Source organism: Acinonyx jubatus, chromosome B2, assembly GCF_027475565.1.
Source record: "Acinonyx jubatus isolate Ajub_Pintada_27869175 chromosome B2, VMU_Ajub_asm_v1.0, whole genome shotgun sequence".
In the NCBI taxonomy this organism is placed as follows: domain Eukaryota; kingdom Metazoa; phylum Chordata; class Mammalia; order Carnivora; family Felidae; genus Acinonyx; species Acinonyx jubatus.
Window position 1 is genome coordinate 65,495,851 of NC_069385.1, and position 25,242 is coordinate 65,521,092.

The 25,242-nt window shown below is 34.8% G+C and overlaps 1 pseudogene; it reads left to right on the forward strand.

The window, feature by feature from the left end:
* The first annotated feature begins 1,589 nt into the window (after nucleotides 1-1,589).
* Nucleotides 1,590-2,890, forward strand: LOC106980077 (glyceraldehyde-3-phosphate dehydrogenase-like; annotated as a pseudogene).
* The last annotated feature ends 22,352 nt before the right edge of the window (nucleotides 2,891-25,242 follow it).

Below are 25,242 nucleotides of genomic sequence, written 5' to 3' on the forward strand. Positions count from 1 at the left end.
ACAAAAAGAGGTGGCCAAACGGATTTGGCCAGTGGGCCATAGTTTATCAATACCAGTTCTAGATTATATGCCAGGCACATAGGAAGTACTTAAATAGACACTAGATGAATAAATGAATGATTTCCAAACTATTATAGTTAGAATGTTTTCAGGAAAGATACAGCAAAATTACATGATGGTAAGTCAGTTTTACTTTCTTTTGTCATAATTCTCTGTTCAAGGGTGTCTTGTTTGACATACTTACTGTGGTGCGTATAGCTCTACTAGGTATATAAAAAACAAAAGTTTACGATACAAAGTTCTGCTCTCAAAGATCAATATAAAGTCAGGAATATTAATGTGTGATTTTCATGTATCTGCACAGACATTACATCTAACTCCAAAATTACAATAATCCCTAATAGCCGCAAAAACATAAAATGCTAGTAAAAAGCCCCAAAAATACAGTTTTGAAAATTTACTGTCATAGGGTTATTAAAAAAATATAGATGCTCAAATGGTTTCAAGATATTCCAGAAGTTGATTTCTCTTTTTCAGTTAAAACATTAATACTTAGGGAGAGAGAGAACAGATGTCATGGAAAGAGGCATAACTATAAATCATTGCAAAACAAGCATATATACACAGGGACAACTTGTGGAGTAGGATATAGTGAAAAGAACTGACTTCATCTTAAAGCTGGTTCTGATTCTTTCACCTTCAACTTAGATAAATGGTAAGCCTCAGTTTTCTCATATGAAAATTTAGAGAGAGACCTATCTTTTCTAATTCATAGAATTTGGGGAGGATCAAATGAGAGAGTGATTGTAAAACACCTTACAACCCAAAAACAACAACAATATAAAGCTCAAAATTAGGTGGTTTTTTTAAAGTCAACCATTTGCAGTTCATAATGAGAGGGAGAGTTGCAAAATATTAGGTATTTAACAGTAGTAGCTGCAGTCATAAACCAAAGACTCCTTATTTACCCACAGCTAAGAAAGGGCATGTACATGAAAGATCTCCTTGACACATAGACATGTCTGTGACTGCCTCTTAGTAGATGTCTGAATACACCTTACTTCCCACTGAGATGATATAATTTTCTTGACTACAAGCATGAGAGAATGATTTCTAACACACTCCTCTCAAAAGTTTATAAATGGACACATTGGTTATTTTGGATAACTGCCAACAAAAAGCCTTACTAAGTGCTTATATTTAGTATTTATAATTGTGCAGGAAGGCTAAAAGCAAGTGTGTGGTCTTATCAAGGCAGGGAATCCTAAGTGCCTGGAATATAGAAAGGTGGAAACTGATCCTAGACACAGAGGGCTTTTATCCTTGCTTAGGAGTCTGAATTTAAACCTGTAGGTGATGGGGAATTCTATCGCCCTAGAATGGGAAGGAGGGTTTAATAAGCACTGGTCACTAAACACCTTACTAACGTTTTTTATATACTTCATGTTGTTCCAAGAAGGATTTAAGATGACTTTTAAAATGCTTGCTATATGACCACATTAGAAGTAAACAAAAGTGCTCTCTGCTCCTCCCCATTTGAGAGACAGCCACATATTCTGGTGCAGTGACAGCTGCATCCCCAAGACACAATGGTGGTTGTCAGAGTAAACAGATTTGGCAGTATTGGGCACCTGGTCATCAGGGCTGCTTTTAACTCTGGAAAAGTGAATATTGTTGCCATCAATGACCCCTTCACTGACCTCAACTATAGGGTCTATGTGTTCCAGTATGATTCCACCCATGGCAAAGTCCACAGCACAGTCAAGGTTAAGAATGGAATGCCTGTCATAGATGGAAAGCATATCTCCACTTCCAGGAACGAGATCCTGCCTACATCAAATGGAGTAATGCTGGTGCTGAGTATGTTGTGGAGTCCACTGGAGTCTTCACCACCATGGAGAAGTCTGGACTCACTTAAAGGGTGAAGCCAAGAGGACCAACATCTCTGCCATGCCTGTTCATGCCATGGTTGTGATGGGTGTGAACCAGAAGTATGACAACTCTCTCAAGATCGTCAGCAATGCCTCCTGCACCACCAACTGCTTGACTCCTCTGACCAATGTCATCTATGACAACTTTGGCATCGTGGAGGGACTCATGACCACAGTCCATGCTATCACTGTCATCCAGAAGAGCATGGACAGGCCTTCTAAGAAACGGTGGCATGTTGCCCAAGAGGCTGCCCTGAACACTCTCCCTGCTTCTACTGGCACTACCAAGGCTGTAGGCAAGGTCACCTCTGAGTTGAATGGGAAGCTCACTGGCATAGCTTTTGGTGTCCCCATTCTCAATGTGTCAGTCATGGATCTGACCTGCTTCTTAGAGAAAGCTGCCAAATATGATAATACGATGATAATATCAAGAAGGTGGTGAAGCAGGCATCAGAGGACCATACTCAAGGGCATCCTAGGCTACACTGAGGACCAGATTGTTTCTTGCAACTATTTTTTTAAGAAAGAGGGAGACAGAGACAAAGAGAGAGAACACAAGAGCAGGAAAAGGGTTAGAGGGAGAGGGAGAGAGGAAGAGAGGGAGAGAGACAGAGAGAGAGAGAGAGAGAGAGAGAGAGAGAGAGAGAGAAAGAGAATACCAAGCAGGCTCCATGCTCAGTGCAGAGCCTGATGCAGAGCTCAATCCCACCACCCTGGGATCATGACCTGAGGTAAAATCAAGAGTTAAGCACTCAACTGACTGAGCCATACAGGCGCCTCAGTGTCTCCTGCAACATTAACAGTAACACTCGCTCTTCCACCTTTTGATGCTGGGGCCAGAATTGAGGATCATTGCCTTCAATGACCACTTTTTCAAACTCATTTTATGGTATGACGATAAATTTGGCTACAGCAACCAGGTGGTTGACCTCATGGTCTACACGGTGTCCAAGGAGTAAGAGTCCCCTGGACTACCACCACAGTGAAAGAGGAAGAGAGAGGCCCTTAACTGCTGGGAAATCCTTGCCCCAACTCATCCTCCAACACACTGAGAATCTCCCGAACTCTTCACAGTTTCTATCACATAACCCCTTAAGAAGGGGAGGCGTTTGGCGTACCTTGTTTTGTACCATAAAGTATACTGTATCCAGCCCCCCCAAAATAAATAAATAAGTAAGCAAAAATGGTCAATCCAAGGAAAGATGGTAGAAAAAACAAGAAAGGTCAGGTATATTATCAATAGACAAAACACATGCTCATAAGGACATATTTGTAAATCAGAAGACATTCATTTGACTCCATTCTTCCTAGTATCTAAAGCAAGGGAGGATATAACTAGTTAAGAGGTCAAATATTCAAAAGGAAAAATCAGTTTCTCAGAAGTATAATTTATCTTGATTCAGGTAACATAAGGCATTTAATCTATAGTTTGTATTGATTATATAGAACACAACGTGATATGGTCAATATTATCTGTAGAGTAAAATACAAATCCCTGGGGTTATTGGTATCATCTTTCTATATAAACCAATTGTATCATGGCCAACTTTAGTTAAGAGCAAGTCTACAAAAATCCAGAGTCAAAAATAAAATCTTAAAGCATTTAAGGGTGTTCATGGATTTATCATGTATGTTTAACATTTAGGCAATCCCTTGTTAAGTTTATTTTTTGCTAAAAATTGGGTGGTAACACATTTAAGCAGAAAAGCAACATGATTTGATATCAGTTTTAATATTTATTTTTGCCTATTGTGTTGAGAATAGATTACAAGGCACCAGAAGCAAAACTATTGCTATAATATAGATAGGAGGAATGGTGGCATGGTCCAGGTTAGTGAGACTGGAAGTGGTAAAAAGTGATAACATTCTGAATTTTGAAGACATATCCAATAAGGTTTGCTTATTAAAGAATTGTGTTTGGGACTTTTACAGAAATAGATATATCAAAGATGGTTTCAAACATTTTGACCAAGAAATTTTAAGAATGGAGTTGCAATTAACAGAGGTGGTGGTTTGTGATGGAATTTCAAAAGCTCAGTTTTGGCCATTTTATGTTTGAGATGGCATTCAAATAGAGGCTTTAGTTGGCATTGGATATTGTAGCAGACTGAATAATGACCCCTCAAAAATGTTCATGTTCTAATCCTTAGGACCTGTAAATGATACTTTATGCTGCAAAAAGGGCTTTACAGATGTGATTAGGAATTTTGAGGTGGAGGGATTATCCTGGATTATCCATATGAGCCCATGTAAGCATAAAGGTTCTTATAAAATGGAGAGAGGAGATCAGAGTCAGTAGCAGGAGATGTGATAGTGGAAGCAAAAGGTTGGAATAATACAAACATATGGCCATGAGATAAAGAATGCAGAAAAATTCTAGAAGCTGAAAATCCAAGGAACAAATGCATTCTTTCCCCAAATCTCCAAAAGCAAAGTGCTCTATTGATACTGTGATGTTAGATTGGTGACCTTCAGAACTGTATGAGAATAAATTTGCATTGTTTTAAACTTGTTTTGTGGTAATTTGTTATAGCAATAATACAAAACTAATAGATATATTAGTGTTCAAGGGAAAAGTCTGGCTGGAAGTATAAACTTGGGCATATAGATAAACTGTTAGATGTGATTCTGAAGCAGGAAGAAAGATTAGAGAAACCATCTGAGGAATGAGCCTTAAGGTATACCAACACTTAGAAGTTGAAGACCTGATAAGTAAGACCTGTGAAAAAGAGAGTGATAAAGGGACTTGAGAGGCAGGAGAAAAGCCAAACTATGTAGTGTCCTGAAGATTTAGTAAAGAGTCAGTCACTGGTGCTATTAAGAAAGCTGTAGAGGGAGTGAGATGAAATCCTAAACTAGTGGGTACATAAAAAAATGGGAAAGGAGAAATTAAAGATTGCAAGTATAGAGAAATCTCTCAAGGAATTTTGCTGTAATAGGAGGAGAGAAATAGGGCTGTCCTGGAAGGTAAAGTGAGGTCAAAAGGCAATTTACTTTTTAATGATGAGAGAAATAGTATATACTTGTTCTGATAGAATCATCATTTATAAATGATAAAACTGTCAATCATGGAAATAAGGAGAGTATTGCTAGAACAGTATTTTTAAATAGGCAAGAAGGCATCGGGGCGGTTGCACAATTGAAGAAATAGCTTTAGCCAGGAGCATTTTCAGCCTATCTGTAGAAACAAGGAGAAAGTACATGGGCAGAGATGTAGAAAGTTGATAGATATAGTACGGGTAATCTATAAAAGTTTTTTTTTTTTTTTCCTGATTGCTTCAATTTTCTTGGTGAAGAAGAAATAAAGTCAGCAGATGAGAGTGAGCGTCAGGAACAGAGATATTGAGGGGGAAGCAGGTCTCCTTAGATATAACACTCTCATATTATTTTCCCCCTGAGGTTTTTCTAATCTTAAAATCTCCCTTGTGAATGTTGCAGTTTTTATAAACTCTGTTTAGAGCAGTTTTGGGTTTACAATGAAATTAAGAGGACACAGAGATTTTCCACACACTTCCTTCTTCCACACATGCTTCCACCATTATCAACATCACTCATCAGAGTGGTACATTTTTACCAAGGATGATCTTAAATCGATGAATCATAATCACCCAAAGTCCATAATTTACCTTTAGGTTCACTCTTGGTGTTACACATTCCATGGGTTTGGACAAGCATACAATGACATACATCCACCATGAGAGCATCAGAGTATTTTCACAGCCTTAAAAATCCTCTGTGCTTGCCTATTTGTTTCTTTCTTTGCCTATTTATCTCTTTGCCAATGTTATCTGCCACCCCTGGAAAACACTGGCCTTTATTATTTTGTCCATACTTTTGCCTTTTCCAGAATGTCACATAGTTGGAATTATATGTAGCCTTCTCACATTGGCGCTTTTTCATTTAGTAACATTCATTTAAAGTTCATCCATGTTTTTTTTTGTTTTTATGGTTTTCTGGTTGTGATAGGTAATTTCTTTTTAGTGATGAATAATATTCCATTGTCTGAATTACATCAGTTTATTCACCATCACTTACAGAAGGATGCCTTGGTTGCTCCCGAGCTATGGCAATTATGAGTAAAGCTGCTACAAACAAAGCAAAGTGTGCAGGTGTTTATGTGGACACAAATTTTCAACCCCTTTGCATAAATACCAAGGAGCATGAATGCTGGATTTTGTGGTTAAAGTATGTTTGTAAAAAACCTGCCAAAAATCCTCCAAAGTGGTTGCACCATTTTGCTTTTCCACTAGCAATGTATGAGAATTTCTGCTGTTCTACATCCTACACCAACATTTGGTGCTGTCAGTGTTTTGGATTTTGGCCATTGTAATAGATGTGTAGTGGTATCTTGTTTTAATTTGCATTTTCCTGATGACATATGATGACTTTCTCATACGTTTATTTGCCATGTGCATTATGTTCTTTGGTGAGGTGTCTGTTAAGGTATTTGGCCCACTTTTTAATCAGATTGATTTCTTATTGCTAAGTTTAAAGTATTTCTATATATTTTTGATAACTCTCATTTATCAGATGTGTATCTTTTGCAAAAATTTTATTCTAGTCTATGACTCTTTTTTTCCCTCTGATTCTCTTGACATTGTCTCTCACAATGCAAAAGTTTTTAATTTTAATGAGGTCTAGATTATCAATTATTTTATTCATGGATCATCTTTTTGGTGTTATACCTGAAAAGGCATCATCATACCCAAGGGTACATAGGTTTCTTTTGTATTATCTTCTAGGAGTTTTAAAACTTTGGATTTTACATTTAAGTGTATGGTCCGTTTTGAATTAATTTTTGTTGTATTTAATTTTTGAATTCCAGAGTTTTGGAACGAACTTAACTGGAGAGCATAATCTCATACATGGATCTGTCTCTACCTCCATCTTTTTCTGTTTTTCCACTCCTTTCATCTCTATCCTCCCCTTTTATTACCATTGTTTTTCCTCTTTTTCTCTCCTTTGTTCATACTGCCTCATATTTCAAACTTCTGTCTTTTGGCCTGTGTTTTACTTTGTATCAAATATTTTGTAGGCCTATTAAGTTAATAATTATTAAATAAAAGCTTAGAATGCTGTTTGTGATCATATGAATGGTTGAAGAGGAGCATTTGTATTTATACTGGAACAGTGTAGAGCAGGGAAAGGTAACTAGAAAATAAATCTTCATAGAATACTTTGACTTACACAGGAAAATGAAGACCATACAATAGGAATAAGTATTATCATGAAAAATGCCCTATTTATTTCTCTACAGAATTAATAAATCTGAAACTCCTAAAAGAAAAATTTTCTTCCATTTGGCATAATAAGAGTTTTCCACTGATATCTTAAGTTTATTTGAATGAAATTTGTTTTACCACTAATTATTAGAGAAGCAATATATTAATTAAAAATAATTCAAGCAAGGGAAATATAATTACTCTATTTTCAGACATTTTGTCAAAGGAGTATTAAGACAGATTTGGTGCAATGGAATTATAGAAAATGAATAATGTAATTACAATTTTTAAAAAGATATGTTTTTGGTATAAAATATGCTCCAGTAGGCTACCAAAGAGAGATAATTTGGCTCATCCTGTGCTTTGTACTCTGTATTAATTAATACTTGATAGATTTATGCTATTCCAAAAACAACAATTTTCATATTGAAAACTGTATTTACCTTGATGAATACTAAAAAAGTCATTAAATTTTCAAAGTGTATCCTCATTTAGGTTGTCTACAGAAGAACATTTTAAAGAGTCATGCATGTATTAAAAATGCATTATTATAATCAAATCTAACTAGTCATCAAATTTATTATTTCACATATATATTGACCGGGAAGAAGTTAAGTTAGATTATATATACATATATGCAAATAGTACGAATTAAGGGTACTGGTGTGTGATGCAATGTTATCTGGCCCTGATATTGAACAGTGAAGAGCAATGGCACCACGTAAACTAAATATTGTATGAGTGTGAGTTTGTCTGTTTTAGTTAACCGTTAACTATAACCAAGGTATGTTTGGTTAGCATTCACATTATCTGAATCAGGAATCAACACTTCAGAATGCTCCAATACTCCAATACTGTTATTGGAATATATATGGGCAGGGGTTAAGAATTGTTATTAGAGATGTTAGCAATATTTTTTTTATCAATGAGATGAGTGGTGTTAAAAGACATGGTAAGACTGGAAAGATTTTACCCGTTCCCCACCCTTGCATGAGTAACTTGTAAGAAATTAGCAAGTCTAACGTTCTCATACATGGGAGTCCTCACTAAATGGAGTCTTCCAACCAGCCTGACTAAAGTTTGGGCTGATCCTACCATCAGAATATTGTTACCTCTACCTCTGAATGAAGCATCCTATCAAGGTGCTCCCTAGAATGTATCAGGACAGAGAGTGAGGTTTTCATTAAACCTATATGAACACATGGCTTGGCTTTTTGAGTTGGATTTCTAGCCAATGCTTGTATGTTTGTCAGAATTGGAATAAGATTTACAGTTATTGTAGCACACCAGCTGGCAATGAGATGATGGGAGAGAATATACAGAGCTCCTACTAACCTCTAACAGCAGAGGCTACCAATATTTACGTAAAGTACTCAACAATTGATGAACAGTCAGATTGGCTTCATTCCATTCAACACAATCAGATAAGAACAAAATCTTGAAGTACTTTGCAAATCACTAAAGTTTTGGAAGCACAGACAACTTTTCCAGAAAATCTTCTGTAACCAAAGAAGTGACAATTCCCCTTTGGGATAGTCTCATGAGCATGAATTCCAATTGTTCTTAGATAAGAGATAGACTAATACCAGAATGGAATATATTTAAATACATTTAAAAATCATTGAAAAATTTCCAATCACAACATGTTTTATCTGGACTGGAAGTCAACCGAGGTGAGACAGAGCCACACATTTTTACCACAGTCTCGTACAATGTTCCAACTAGAGAGACAGAGTATTTCATGTGAACTCTCTAAGATGGAGAGGTCATGACCCCAGAAAGAGATTTGTCCAAGGATCCTGGTTTGTTCTTATAGTCCTAAATCTCATTTCAGTTCTTTGTGCAACCCAGCAATCATGCTACTCTTTACAATTCACTCTTCCGTGTGACTAGTTCCTGCTATCTCCTCTCTTCAAGGACAGTTGATCCACGCTTACCCTTACTCACTGATAAAATAGATGCAATTGGAGGAAAAATTCTCCATGTTCCCCATCATATCTACAATCTACAATTATATCTGTGCAAATATTCTGTCTTTCCTCCTGTTCCTCTGGATGAATTCTCAGTGAGCCTAGCCATGGTCATGCCCTCTGCTTGTGTAACTAGAATCCATCCTATTTTACCTACCTAACCCCGTCATTCCAGCAATTTTCTCTTTTTTCCCCCAAATCATATTTTTCTCCATTCTGCTGGGTTCTTCACCTCCAGTCTTATGTCTCCAATTTCAAAAGCAAGTTTCTCTCGATTCTGGTATTTAATGTAATAGTTAAATCTCAGTTTTCACTTGTTTGACTCATTAGCAACACTTAACACAACGGTTTGTTTCCTCTTTCTTGGAACATGGCTTTCACCTGGCTTGTAAAAAAAACAAGTTGCTTTATTCTCTCTCTCTCTTTTTTTAATTTTTTCTTTACAGGGCTCCCGTTTATAAGATACTTAAATAAATATCTTAAAAGTAACAATTCAAAACAGAATTCCTTCTTTTCACTTCTAAACCTGCTCCTCTGTCAATACTTTTCCAAAGTAACCTGTGGCAATTTTATTCTTCCAATTACACAAGCAAATCTTAACATAATCTTTAATTCTTCTCCTTCTTTCATACCTTATAATTAATCTGTCAGCAAATTCTGTTGGCTCCATCTTCAAACTATACTTGGAACGTGACTATAGTATCAATACCACCTTCCTAGAAAGAAAAAAAAAACATTTTCTAATTTTTACACTTCTTCATTTGCTTTGCACAGTGTTTTCTCAGCATAACAGCCACCTACAATCCTTCATAAGACTGTATAAGATTGTATTTCATAGTCTTTCTACTTCATATTTTAACAGCTCAAGTATTTGTAGTGGTCTACAAGAACTTCTATAATCTGGTCACTTAATTCCTCTCTGCCCATATCTCCTGTTCTTCTAGTTGCTCATTCCGAGTCTCATGTCTCCTGACTCTTGCTTGATAACACAAGGTATACACCTGAGTTAAGGAACCTTCATTTGCAATTCTCTCTGCCTAGAAAACTATTTATACACATAGCTCACTTCCTTGACACTTGTGAGTGTTTGCTCAAATATCACTATCTCTATAAGATCCTCTTTAAACAATCTTGTAAGATTTGCATACATGTCCCCAGGCTTCAAAACAGTTACCTCACTTCCTTTTTAAGGTTTTTATCCCTAGCAGTTAACACTTTCATGCATACTGATTATTTTATCATCTCCTTCAAAGTCAGGAATTTGGGATCCTTGAGAAGAGGTGTTCTTTCCTCCCTTCTATGCTTCCTTCCCTTCTCTTCCCTTCCCTTTTCAAGTACACCCATTTAATCTTCATCGCTGCCTTTTATAATGAGTACTATTATCTCATCCATTTTCTAGATTAAAAAATGGAAACACTGAGGTTAACTAAAACATTCCAGATCCTAGAGCTTATCAGGTTTGGAGCTGAGATTCAAATCTAGGCAGATTGTAACCACAGTCCATGCTCATAATTTCTACTTTATTTTGTTCACTGATGAAGAGTGACATAACAAGTATTCAAATACTTATTGGATAGGTTATCCTGCCTCATCCAGGTGGTGTGCCCTGCAGCTTCTGGCAGCATAAGCTGTTATTGCACTGTCTTCTTCTGTGTACAATGTGTGATTCTCCAGGGCATTGGTCACTAGAGAGGGAAAACCACCGTACTCACCAAAGATCTAGAGCTACGCGTCAATACAGGAGCCATTAACCACATGTAGCTCCTGATAACTTGAAGTATATCTGTTCTGAATTGAGATGTGGATAAATGTAAATGACATCCTGGATTTCAAAATTTGGCATTAAAAAAGAAGGCATATCACCTCATATTGATTATATAAGATACGAAATGATAATATTTGGAGTGCACTGGGTCAAATAAATGTTATTAAAATTAAATTCACTGGTTTCTTTTACTTAAAAAATTACATATGTGGTTTATATCACATTTCATTTGGACAGAACTGATCTAGACAATAGCTGGGCAGCAAAGGTCTGCCTGTAAAGTCAATGGTGTGACCTACCAAGGGTTAGTTTCAGCAAAGATGATGACTTTTACACCAAGACCAAAATGATTAGCTCATACTTAATGACATTTTAAAGACAATTCCTCAGGTTCACAACCACTCTTTACTCTGACACTCTAGAAAGCATCTTTTTGTTATTTATATTGTCTCTAACCATGCAAATGAAGTTTAAGGAAAGAGTTAATATATCATGAGAACAGATCTCTAGTAATATGGTGTGCCTTGGTATTTCAGCGAGCATAAAACTGAATTATGTTACCTGACTAGCATTTGGTAGAGTTGATCTTTAAATTGTTAACATCCCTACATAGAGAAGATAAGAGACTTGATTTCTGGACTTGATTTTGGAGTCTAAAGTAATTATGGCCTGCACGTGTTTTTCAGTGAAGTATATATTGACTGCTTCACACAATCTCTCTTCATCGTTGCAGATTGATATGAACAACACATCCGGCAAAATACACCAAGGATTTCTGCCAGACCATGTTTAGTTTATTTTCAAGGAACATATGTGATCTGGGACAAGAAGAAACATCTAATTTATTTGCAAACTCAAGTTGTAAAAGGTGACTTTTTTTTCTGACATAAATACATGTTTACTGTGTGGCAGTCGCATATGTTATATATTATTTTAAATGAATTACTTAATTTTCTTTGTATAATCTGAAAGCAACCAGATTCTTCTTCTATGGCATCTTTAAAACTTTGGACTACCTATAATTTCTTCACTGAAAAATATCAAGATGACTTATACTACATCCTGTGCAGAAGTGTTATACCCAGATTACAACAATAGAGGCCAGTAAAGCACTAGGCTTTGTAATTTCACAAGAAATTAACAAGAAAATTCACAAGGAAAAAACCCCAGCATTGTAAACATCTATGCCTTTTTCAATTCTAGCTATATTATCAAAATACTTTGTTTTCATATAGAAGAGAAAATGAAAGAGCTTTTAGAAATGGAAGTGTTTGGCACAAAAACTGAAGATCCTATGTGAGCTCTGAGAATATGGTAAAATTTAAACTTTCTGTTGTTAGTGAGAATTTTTACTATTTTATAAGAGAGACTTTTGGGAAAAAGAATTTTTTAATTTAGCTCCAATTTTTTTTTCTATGACCTTTGAACACTAATAATAAGAATCTAGTCACCTCCAATGAATCACTTTTATAGCAATATAATGAAATATGTGCAGCTCATTTACTGTACATTTTTTTAACAGGCTTGAGTGTAATCAGTTAAAAGGAGGAGCATATTCTTAGCTCATGAACACTTTTTTTTCCTCATCCACAGATCTGTCTCCCAAAGTAAAATTTTAATTGAATTTTGTTGGTGTTTTAGAAGGGTGAAGAGTGGATTTGTAAAAACTATTAGTGTGTTATAAACTGTTTTCAATATAATTCATAACATAACAGCATAATACAGGCTTATTTACTTTTGCCAAAATAAATATTGGCAAAACATATTGAAGCCTGGCTAATTAGATTAGCTTTTACAAATATAAGTCTATTTTCATCTCACAAATTTTAGACAGGTCAGTGGAACGACCTTCAAAGAATAACAGCTGAAGAAAAATTTTTTAGGTAAAAGTATAAAAATCTGTTCAACATATGGTAGATCTAACTGCATGGGTAATAAGAAAATAGTTATTATTATTTTTTTAATTTGGGATTTTTATATGCCTTCCTGATTTCAATTGTGATAAAATTTGGAATCGTAAATGCTAAAGAATTGAAGTTCTCTACCTTTCTGCCAAATCTAATATAACATAGTTATTTTAGTTACTTAAATCTTATTTTACTCTGATAAGTTATTTCATATAAAAGGAGGGATGAGGGAATGACCTTAGTCACAGGCTCATAGTAAACTGTATGGCACTTTCTGGTGTTTCAAATAACATGCTGTGATGCTGTTGTAATACTTTTTTGTGTTAAATATAAAACATAAGTCTCTATTCTTAAACAGAGGATAACCTTAAAAGTTTGAGTTTATATCTATGTTTGAAAGAAAATAAAGCAAGAGTCAGTTAAATTCAGTAATTTTAACCAATTGTCTGAATAATACATGATGCGAAATATTTTATTAAAGATTTATTTGCCTCCCTGCCCTAATCACGTATCATAAAGCACTAGCATGGTACCATTTATGCACACCATTGTAAATCATTTAATGCTGTCTACCTTCCAGTCCATTCGCTGTGGATTTTCTTAGAAGTCAGAAAACTATACAGATAGAAATAAGACATTTAAATAATCATTTCGGCTATTAACTTGATATTAGTGATTTCAGTCATTTTCTGGGAAATAAGCTAGAATAGTATAATTCGCCATATGGCCCTTGATAGTGACATGGCAAATGGAAGCCTTATTTATGGATGACTGCATATACGACAGTGATGATACACTCTTTGGGTCACAACCAGTTGGTTGCATATCATGCAGCCTCCCAAATAAACATAAAGTAATTATTTACCAGTTAGCATGCTTTCATTTCAATAGCATGGAGAAAGTAGATACATATTCCATGTCAGGAACTATGATTTAAATAGATCTTCACTGGGGCTAGAATAAAACTCATTCAAGATCTCAGAATCAGAGGTGCCTGGGTGGCTCAGTCGGTTAAGCATCCGACTTCAGCTCAGGTCATGATCTCATGGTTCGTGAGTTTGAGCCCCATGTGGGGCTCTACCCTGACAGCTCAGAGCCTGGAGCCTGCTTTGGATTCTGTCTCCTCTCTCTCTGCCCCACCCCTGCTCACACTCTGTCTCTATCTCTCTCAAAAATAAATAAACATTTAAAAAAAATTTTTTAAAGATCTCAGAATCAAAACCTGAGAGCCAATGTGGAAAGTCATTTATTTAGTTGTGATTTGAACTAGTCCTAGAGTAGCGAATGTAGATCTAGGGCTTTAAAACAGTAGACTTTATATTCATCGAAATTTTTATTCTTGAGGTTTTCTCACTCTCAATGTCTGTGCATAATTTTCATATTTTTAAGATATATAAATGACCAGTAGCATATTCATAATATAGAAAATGGAATTAAATATTAAAAAGAGAGTAAGAAGCTTGAAAAAAGTTATCCTATATCTTCCAGGTGGGTCAGTTTTATTTCTTCACTCTACTTGGAGCTCAAGGACAAGGACTTTTGAACTGGGAATGAGCTTATTCACCTGAAAATGCCAGTAGGGTGAATAGTTCAACAAAAATGTAATACAGCATTTTGATGTATTTGGAACCAAGATCAATAAAGAACTTTTTAAGTGTTTCACTAGGAGGTATTAATGAGGCTGTTATCATTGAGCAGTTTCTCTTGGTAACTCCCAAAGGACTAATAACATATTAATATAGAATAAAATCCTAATAGAATAATAATTTCAGCCAGCAACCTAGAATAGAAACTAACTTTTATTATGAGAGCTACAAGGTCATTTGTGTAAACGTTCCAGAGAAGTCAAGCAGTTGTTTGTGTTAGTGTCACTTAGAATTCCAGAAGCTTTCAAAAAGAAAGCAATATGTCAATTTATTTAAAACAGTTTCTGCCATATATCCACTTGACTAGCCCCTTTATCCCCTTTTAGAGCTTTGCTCAACTCTCACCCTTTCTTTGAGGCCTGACAAATTTATTTGATCCTGTGCCTTCTACCCCTCTAGTCTCCACAACCCCTTGCATTCTGATTCCCGTCTCCTTGTTCTATTTTTTCTCCTTTCCCCCATACCATTGTAAGACTAGACTTAACTAGAAAAGTATGACTTCCATTAAACATTGAATCTTTCAGCGTAATGATGGTAATTGAACTATTAATAAGATGACTATTTTCCAGATTGGGGCTTAGATATCTCTAATAAGTTCACCTAATTCAATCTTCACCTGATTCAAACTCTAATATGTTCTACCATCATTGCTGACGGTACCCTATCCCTTCCTGTCCCTTCCCATTATTGTAGCCTATCTGTGCAGCCAGATGCATTTTTAGAAGCCACGTTAAGAAACTTTAGTTAAAAAATATTTATTAAATAATTTCTAAATATAGAAAAAAGTTACTAATAAAGAAAAAAATTTCTCCTGTTCTTCCATGACCCAAAGCCATTCATTGTTAACCTCTTTGTGTGTCTCCTTCCATTAGTTCTTCTGTTCTGGTTACTATTTGATATCTATTTGGGGCTGTGATTTTTTTTAAGTTTATTTATTTATTTTGAGAGAGAGAGACAGAAAGGCGGGGGTACAAAGAGAAGGAGAGAGAGGGAATTCCAAGCAGACTCCGTGCTGGCAATGGGGTGCCCATTGTGGGGCTAGATATCACGAACCGAGAGACCATGACCTGAGCTGAGATCAAGAGTTGGCACAGCCTAACCAACTGAGCCACCCAGGCGCCCCGAGTGTTGTGATTTTTTAACAGAACATTATAGCAGAAATACTTCCTAAGTTATCTTGAGGTCTTCAGCATCTTCATTTTTAATGGTTGCATATTACCACATAAAATGCATATGCTATACTTTACTCCCTCACTTCCTTATTTCAATTTGTAGTTTGCCTGGAGAGGTTCTAGGTGTGCAGTCATCTTTTGCTCTAGTCCTATGGTTATTACCATGTTCACAGGAATCTTTGTAACTTGAAAGGATCAGGCATTTGAAGTTGCGAAAGAAAAGTGTTTATTTTTACCCCTTCCTGTTGGAGAAATCTATGCTTCAATGTCTTACAAGAGTCTAGAGAAGTTTCATTTATCTTATCCTCTTGCTATAGATTTGTTTTTGGAAATTTTCTAAATTTTTCACAAAAATTCAGATAGGGTGTATTTTATCCTGTCATTTAATTGCATTTTAAAGGCAATAAATCCTTTTTATATGTTTTTGAAAAGGTTTTCATGTTATTATTCATAATTGCTTTGTCTTTCTCTGTAGTGCAAATCAACATTGTCTCATCCCATGGTTGTTAAAGTATATCTCATAATCATTACAATCCCCAGTGATCATTCAGAAACTTTTCTATGCAGCCACTGATCTGTATGAAATCTGTTATTAACTTGTTATATAACTAAATATAACTCACATTTTATTATTTAATCATGTCTCATATCTTAGCATGAAACTACCAATGCAACAAGAATAAACATTTTATTGGAATCAACACAACACTTTTAAACCCAGCAAACCTTCCTCAATCCCCCTTTAGTTTTATAGGATAACCAGTCCTATAGTTTTTAACCTATACATTTACAAAGTTCATTGTGCATTTCTCTCAGAGAGCTGGTAATAAGATACATTCAGGTAAAACTATCCAGAAGATCCTTTCATAGAAGTGCTTAACATGGCCCAGTTAAGAAGGACCCATCCCATTTGTTCATGACCTGTTTATTCAAAAGTGTCATATTAACAATGCAATTACATTGGCCAGGATGATTCATGGGACAAATTAAAGCACTGAATAAAGTGTTATTGTAGTCATTACCCTTCATTGTAAGTGAGCATTTTCACAGCATTATATAAGTATTATGCAACATAAAGTTAATAGGGAAACAGTACTAACCATATTCCTACCTTTTTTTTTTACCTTATTTATGTATATGAGTTTCCTTTGGTATTTTAAGTGGTGAAATGAGTATAATATATTATTGAAACAATTATTACAGAGTTATCATTTCTTATACTGCATTTAGGATTCATGGCCACTTTAGAATGATTACATTTGCTGGCATGTTCCAACTCTAATCTGCCCAGTGCTTTTGGAATATAAACATTATATGCAAGAAGGAAAGTTTTGATCAAATTGTGTTGCTATCAGAATTGCTTTTAATTAGCAGACATTATGCCTATGGTATATATAGGTACTTATGACAAACATCCTGCTTACTCTCTGTTTACTGTCCACTCACTGACCATAACAGTTCTGGCATCTCTTCGCTACATCCTGACTGGCCTAAGAAGGGAACTTGGTTGCAATAAGGTGATTTGGCTGAAAAACTGGTAGAAGATTAAACTTACAAATTTGAAGGTATATATTTTCAATTTTCTGAAACCTCTTTAAAATGTTACCAGTAGTAACTATTGAAGCCATTTTAGGATGTGGTAAAATTTTAAGAAACTTCAATACATTTTCAGAAAAAAAAATTATGCATTCCTTTAACGATCTAGGTAAGGAGTTGAAGACACGCTACTCTGAAAGAGCAATATCTGACCAAAGAGCAATATCTGACAAAAAAAGGAGACAGAAATAATCCTCATCTTCTTGCTTTTTAAGTGCTAAACCAGAAAAGCGAGGATGGCCAAGTTGGAAGATTCAATTTTTATTTATTTTTTTTATTGCAAGCTGTTTGCAAGAGAGTGAAGACGCATGGTTAAGTTAAATCAAAGAATGGTTTGAAAATTAGTAGATAAGTGCAGGGGCGCCTGGGTGGCTCAGTCGGTTAAGCATCCGACTTCAGCTCAGGTCATGATCTCACAGTCTGTGAGTTCAAGCCCCACATCGGGCTCTGTGCTGATAGCTCTGAGCCTGTAGCCTGCTTCAGATTCAGTGTCTCCCTCTCTCTGACCCTCCCCGGTTTATGCTCTGTCTGTCTCAAAAATAAACATTAAAAAAAAAGATTACTAGATAAGTGCATTTGTGCTAAGATATAGCACTGTTTTCAAATACTGAAGCTTAATATATTTATATTGCAATTATGGATAGATTTAGTGTATATTTGTATCATGTTGCCAAAAAGCAAATTTATGAAATGTGCAATTGTATTGTTTTTTTGTTTGTTTTAATCTCATAGAAGCAATCTGCACTTCTTTGATAGGCAGAGTGGCTATGAGCTATGTCAGATGATAGCTATCCTAATACTACTGGAGAAGAGCAGTATTCATTCCCTCTTCTCTTCCTCAAGACATTGAAGTCTTTATTTTTTTAAATAAAAATATAATGGTCATTACATTTTAGATAAAATCCTGGATTTATTCTTATTTCGAGGTAATTTTTTATTGAAATATAACATACATATAGTTGTAGAGATCATATATTTAAAAATATATACAAAATTACAAATACACATAAATACAGACATGTATATGTATTATACATATACATATACATATACACATATTTTGGATATTAATTCCTCATCAGATATATAGTTTACCAAGATTTTCTCCTATTGTGTAGGCTGCCTTTTCAATTTATTGATTGTTTCTTGTGCTATGCAGAAACCTTTTAGTTTGATATAGTCCCATGTGTTTATTTTAACTTTTATTGCCTATGCTTTTGGTCTTGTCCAAAAAAACCATTGCCAAGGCCAATCTCAAGGGCCTTCTCCCCTATGTCTTCTCCTAGGAGTGTCAGGTGTTACATTTAATTCTTTAACCCATTTTGGGTTGGGGAGACTGAGTGGAACAGTCAGTTAAGCCTATGACTCTTGATTTCAGCTCAGGTCATGATCTTTCATGAGTTCAAGCCCCATATCAGGCTCCATGCAGACAGCGTGAAGCCCACTTGGGAGTCTCGCTCTCTCTCCCCTCTCTTTCTGTATGTCCCTCTACTCCTCTCAAAATGAATAGATAAACTATTTAGAAAAATCCATTTTGAGTTAAGTTTTGTGAGTGGTGTAAGATAAAAGTCCAATTTTATTCTTTTGCATGTGAAATAAGGTTTTCCCAACACCATTTATTAGAGAGACTAATTTTTCCCCATTATATATTCTTGTCACCTTTATCAAAAATTAGTTGGCAGTATGTGTATGAGTTCTTTTGGGTTCTCTTTCTGTTCTACTGATCTGTCTGCCTGTTTTAATCCCAGTACCATACTATTTTGATTACTATAACTTTATAATATAGTTTGAAATCAAGAGGTGTGAAGCCTCCAGGTTTGTTCTTATTTTTAAGATTGTTTTGGCTATTCAGGATCATTTATGACTTCACAACAAATTATAGGATTTTTTTTTCTATTTCTGTCAAAGATAGGGAATTTTTTTTATTTTTTTTTTAGCGTTTATTTATTTTTGAGACAGAGAGAGACAGAGCATGAACGGGGGAGGGTCAGAGAGAGAGGGAGACACAGAATCTGAAACAGGCTCCAGGCTCTGAGCTGTCAGCACAGAACCCGACACGGGGCTCAAACTTACCGACCGTGACATCATGACCTCAGCCGAAGTCGGACGCTTAACCAATTGAGCCACCCAGGTGCCCCAAGATAGGGAATTTTGATGGGGATTGCATTGAATCTATAGGTTACTTTGGATAATACAATCATTTTAACAATATTAATTATTCTGATCCAAAAGCATGGGCTATCTCTCTATAGAGTTGTCTTTAATTTCTTTCACCAATGTCTTATAGTTTTCAGGGTACATCTCTACTGTTAAATTTATACTAAAGTGTTTTATTTATGATGCTACTGCAAATGGGATTGCTTTCTTATTTTCTCTTTCAAATAGTTTTTAATTAGTGTATGGAAATACAACTAATTTTACGTGTTGCCTTTTATCCTGTAACTTTACTGAATTCATTTATTGTCCTAACAGTTTTCTTGGTTGAATCTTTGGGGTTTTCTGTATATAAAATCATGCCATCTGCACATCAATAACAAAAAAAGCAAAACTAATTTAATTTAAAACTAATGAAAAAGCAAAACTATTCAGGCAAAGGTCCTGAATAGACATTTTCCCAAAGACATACAAATGGCCAATAGGTACATGAACAAATGCTCCATGTAACTGATCATTAGAGAAATGTAATCAAAACCATAATAAAACATAACCTCACATTTGTTATGATGACTATTATAAAAAAGACAAGAGTTAAAAAATGTTGGTGAGGATGTAGAATAAAGAGAACTCTTTTTTCACTGTTGGTGGGGATGTAAATTGGTACAGCCATTAGGGAAAACAGTAGGGCAGTTCCTCACCAAATTAAAACTCAAACTACCATATGATCCAACAATCCTACTGTTGAGTACATATCTGAAGGAATTGAGACCAATATCTCGAAGAGATATTTATTCCCATGTTCATTTGCCACATTATTCACAATAACCAAAACATGAAAACTACTTAAATGTCATTTGATAGATGGCTAGATAAAGAAACTGGACCACAATGGAATATTATTCAGCCAAAACAGAAGGAAGTAAAAATAAAAGGAAGGAAATCTTGTTATTTGCAACAACATAAATGATACTAGAGGGCATTGTACTAAGTGAAATAAACCAGACAGAGAAAGACAAATAGCATATGGTAACACTTACATGTAAAGTCTAGAAACCATCCAGCCAAACAATTTTATAGAAATAATAGAATGGCAGTTGCCAGGGGCCTGGGGTAAAGGGTATATGGGGATGTAGGTCAAAGTGTACACTTTTTTAGTTATGAGATGAATAAGTTCTGAAGATCTAATATTCAGTATTGTGATTATAGTTAATAATATAGTATTACATACTTGAAATTTGCTTACAGTAGACTTTAAACATTCTCACTACAAAAAAAAAAGAATTATGTGAGGTGATGGATGTGTTAATTACCTTGAACTTGATAATTATTCTACAGTAATGTATATGTATATCAAATAATTGCATTGTATACTTTAAGTACATAAATTATATCTGTCAACTATTCCTCAAGAAAATTAGAAAATATATACTGTTACATAAATACATATATTTATAGATACATACTTTTGTGTATATATGTATTTATATTATATATTTACAAGTGTTTATGTATATGTTATCTGTGCTCATGTGTACTTATATTTCGTGTATATGAAAATTAACATGAGTACAGATAAGATATATATATATATATATACAGATAACATATATATATATATATATATATATAATATATTATTCAGTAATAGCAGTGGACTTTTTTACAGGAAAGTGGATAGGTGCTTCAGAAGCACTTGTTAATGCCATAAAGTCTTGCAGATTTGTTCAAGGCAGTGACTGTTTTGGGCTCCTTCCTAGTAGTAGTCAAAAGGAACAAATGATTGAAGGCTATCCAAGACATCGCACAGGACCACCGTGTCTTTTGCTTTGTTTTTTGGCTCTTTTCTTTTTCCACTCAGCAATTCTGTTCTTGGAAGTTTTCATTAGTATTTGCTTTAGAAAAATAATAGCTACACTCAGGGGAGAAGTTGCTATAATATCTGCTACTGAAGTTGGAGCATGCTTGTGTCTGCCTTTAGTTAACAGGCTTCTACCCTAGACATTCCTGTACCAGCACTTCCTTGTTGCAGGGCAAAAACTTTATCATCCTGATTTCATTTGTACAGATCCAGGATGCTGAGGTTTTCCTGTAAATAAAGATATACATTTAGAATATCTTTATGTCAAGGATGTTGATGCTTTGATTGTCCACATACTAAAAGTATTTATAAAAGCCTGATAAACTTTAAAAAAGGTATAAATATAGGAAAATCCAGTGTCCCTTTTACAGTGAGAAAGTATTTAGAAGATTTGAGTCCTTTAACAGAACTCTCAGATAAAATACACTTTCTATTTGAAAAACAAAATTTCTTAATTTGATATTTTTAAAGAAAAGATGAATTAGAATTATAAACGTATATCAAATAAGTGTAAAAAATTCTCCTGACTTCTCATTTGGGATGTCAGTTGTTCCATTTCTTTACTTCTTATCACTTTCAAAATCCCACTGAAATGAACAAAAGAATATTGAAGCATTGAAAAAGATGATTAATGTCCATTGTCTGCACAGGTGTGAGTATAGGCTCCCTTGAAAACAATGCTAATGGAAAGGTGAGTTATGCGAAATTAAAAGAACAGGTTAACAATATATGTAAAATATTAAATAAGAGGATATTAGAAACATACATTTCTACTTTACATATAATACTTAACAGTTAAAAAATACTTATAGAATCTCTTACCAGATTGCTCAAATAATGTATGCCTTCAGTGTATATTCAATTGCTTTAAAAATAGAGCAAATGAAGACCATAGTAAACTATGCAGCCATTTAAGATATGCGTATGCATTGAGTTAAATAAGCACTCAAATGCATGTGTGTGCCTATGTGTGTACTTTTATAAGTCCAAAAATATGTGCTAAAATTAATTTGTTTTAGGAGTTAAAGAGACAAATCATAGAGTAGTCCTACAGAGATTTTAAACTTTGTAAATTTATTTTCAATGAATAAACAGATAACTTCTATTGGAAGATAAAAGAAATGAGTTTCCACTCTAAAAGGCATAGATACATAAGCCATTTAATGTTGTTAGATATTATGCATTATCTATTTAATTTATTCATATTTTTATTACAGATCTTCCTTGCCTGTTCGAGGCCACACCAGGGTAGGTCACAGGATCAAGAAGTAAGACACTGATAAGGATGAAATACAGGACTAGGGGTTAGGTGAGGTCATTGTGCACTGGAGATTTGTAGAGATTAGTTATGGTCATAAAGGGCAAGCATGAGGCTTATTGTTTTCCATAAATATTTTCTGAGAACTTATTTTATTGATTTACTCTTTAGTCCTATGTGAATTCTTCAGCCTTCTCAGAAGTACTTAAAGTCAATGTTCAAACAGACTGAAGGCGTGGGTCATTCACAGGGTTGCAGGATTCTGTTCTACCAGGCAAGAATGTATGGAAGGGCAGAGGATCTCCATTTCTATGGTCAGTGTCCCTGGATGGCAGCTTCTCTGATAAGGTCTTTGGTGTCTAGATCTTTAAGACAATTTCTTACTAGTTTCTCTGAGTATTGAAGAACCTCTCTAATGTATGTCAGGCAAATACTCCAGAGGCTCTTGAAGGTATTTTGGACATACCACATGACTTAACTGAGGGCTATACTTGCCCCTAAACTTTCGGGCATGACAATTAAAAGGCCAGTTCACTTTGTCATTTGAGATATTATCATCTCTGGCTGCGTGCAGTCTGAATTTGAATACTGATTCTACCACTTTCTTGTTCTGAATGCTTGAGCAAATCTTCACTTTCCTGAGCTTTAGAATCTTTCCTTATTGGACGAGGATAACAATGGTATTTACCTCATAGGAGTTTTGCTAGGATTAAAATAATATATGTAGAGAGCTTAGAACTATGACTGGTATTTACAGTACATGCTTAATATTTCTTTGAGAAATATATTTCAAATATTTTTAAATAGTATAGAACAATACCTAAATAATAATTATGCTTTTAAATGCAAATAGACTTTCAATGAAAGCTATCTTATGCCAAATACTCTATGGGGCTAATTTGTCCTAATAGATATCAAAGATCAAGATCATGAAGCTGTTAATTTTTAGGGGAAAATGATGGACCATTTTTTCATTATGCCTTTGTTTTTAACTGTGTAATACTGTTATTCAGGTTATTGTTTATATAGTATAAGAAAATACAGATTATTTTATGTGTAGTCACTATGTTATTGTCAGGAAGTGTTTTAGTTGTGTAATTAAATTAAATTTGCTAAGATATTTGCAGTATATTGGATGGTACTGCCATTAGAGAAATACATCATGGAAACCACTCCCTGAGAAATATAGTGGATTAGTAAATTATCTAACTGAGATGTTGGCATAAAGACATATTAGAAAAACACATCCAAATGAATCACTCAGAAGCTATTACTGTAAAATGAAAATTAAACAGGCAATGTTTGTCATCCTTCCTCAGTCCTAATTGTACCTAATGGTCACATTTCTATATGTCCTTGGTGTTATTTGTTCTTTTCCTATTTTTAGAATCCCTCTTTTCACTCACACCTCCTCTTTCTCTCCATGTAATTTATGTTTTCCTCAATGAGGACCCTTTGCAATTTTGTTCTTTTACTTCTACTTTCTTCCCTTTATGAAATTATTTTGTTTTTGAAACCCTATGCTTATCTTTCTCTAATCAGTATCTCTTGTCAAGTATTCAATCCCAATTTCTACACCAATTTAATATATCTATATTAGCACTAGCTACTATGTCACCCAAACTCATTGTGTCTTAATCCAAATCCTTTACCTACTCCCACAAATTAGCTCCCATATTCCCTGAGTTTCTCTGTTTTTGCCAATTATAGTTTCTTATCCATTCTAGCCCCATGTGCTAATAATGACTCAGGGACTGAGGCTTAAGCCTCAAGCAATGCCTTCACTCATGGGGATTAATTCAGACAGTTCTTCCAATTGGCCAGTTATTGCCTCTACTCATCTCTTTCTCTTCATTCCTCTGTGTAAGTATTGTAACTGGTGGTTGGTTATTTTAAGTTGGCAAATGATATAAATAATGTGTTTGATACTAATATGTGCTCAATAAATGTTAGATGTGACATCCATAGCACAGAACCTGCTTGGGATTGTCTCTCTCCACCTCTCTCTGCTCCTTCTCCTCTCTCTCTCTCTCTCTCAAAATAAATTAATAGACTTAAAAAAAAAGAAATAAATTAATTAAAAAATAAATTAAATTAAAAATAAATGTTAGATGTTATAAATTTCTTTATAGCTTTTCTCTTAGTATTAACTCTCACTCCACCTCTCATTCACCTCTCCCAACATCTTCTGACATGTTCCCTCTGTTTTGCAACACTTTCTACTCAAGCAATGTTCAGTTTTGCCAATGACTTTGCCTCAATATGACCTGTGTTTTTTGGAGTAGCAACTGACAGCTATTATTATTGTTCAAGTTTCTGAGTCTTGAAACCTGGTGGACATTTTTAACTTCATCAAGTACATTACTATATATGAGTATTTATACATAAATTTACCTTTTTTTTTACTGCATAAAATCATAAGGAATTACCTTTTAAAGAAAGGATTTACTTCAAGATTATTACTCCTTTTCATGGGCATAAAACTGTTGCATATTATACGATAGATATGAGGTACATTACCCACATGAGTGCATGTATAATCTGATAAAGAGGATATAGGGGCGCCTGGGTGGCTCAGTCAATTAAGCATCCAACTCTTGATTTCAGGTCGGGTCATGATCTCAGGCTCATGAGATTGAGCCCCATGTTGGGCTCCATTCTGCGTGTGGAGCCTGCTTAAGATTCTTTCTCTCTCTCTGCCCCTCCCCCCACTAATAAAAAAGAGGACATAGACATGACTACATCTCCTCAAGTAACAGG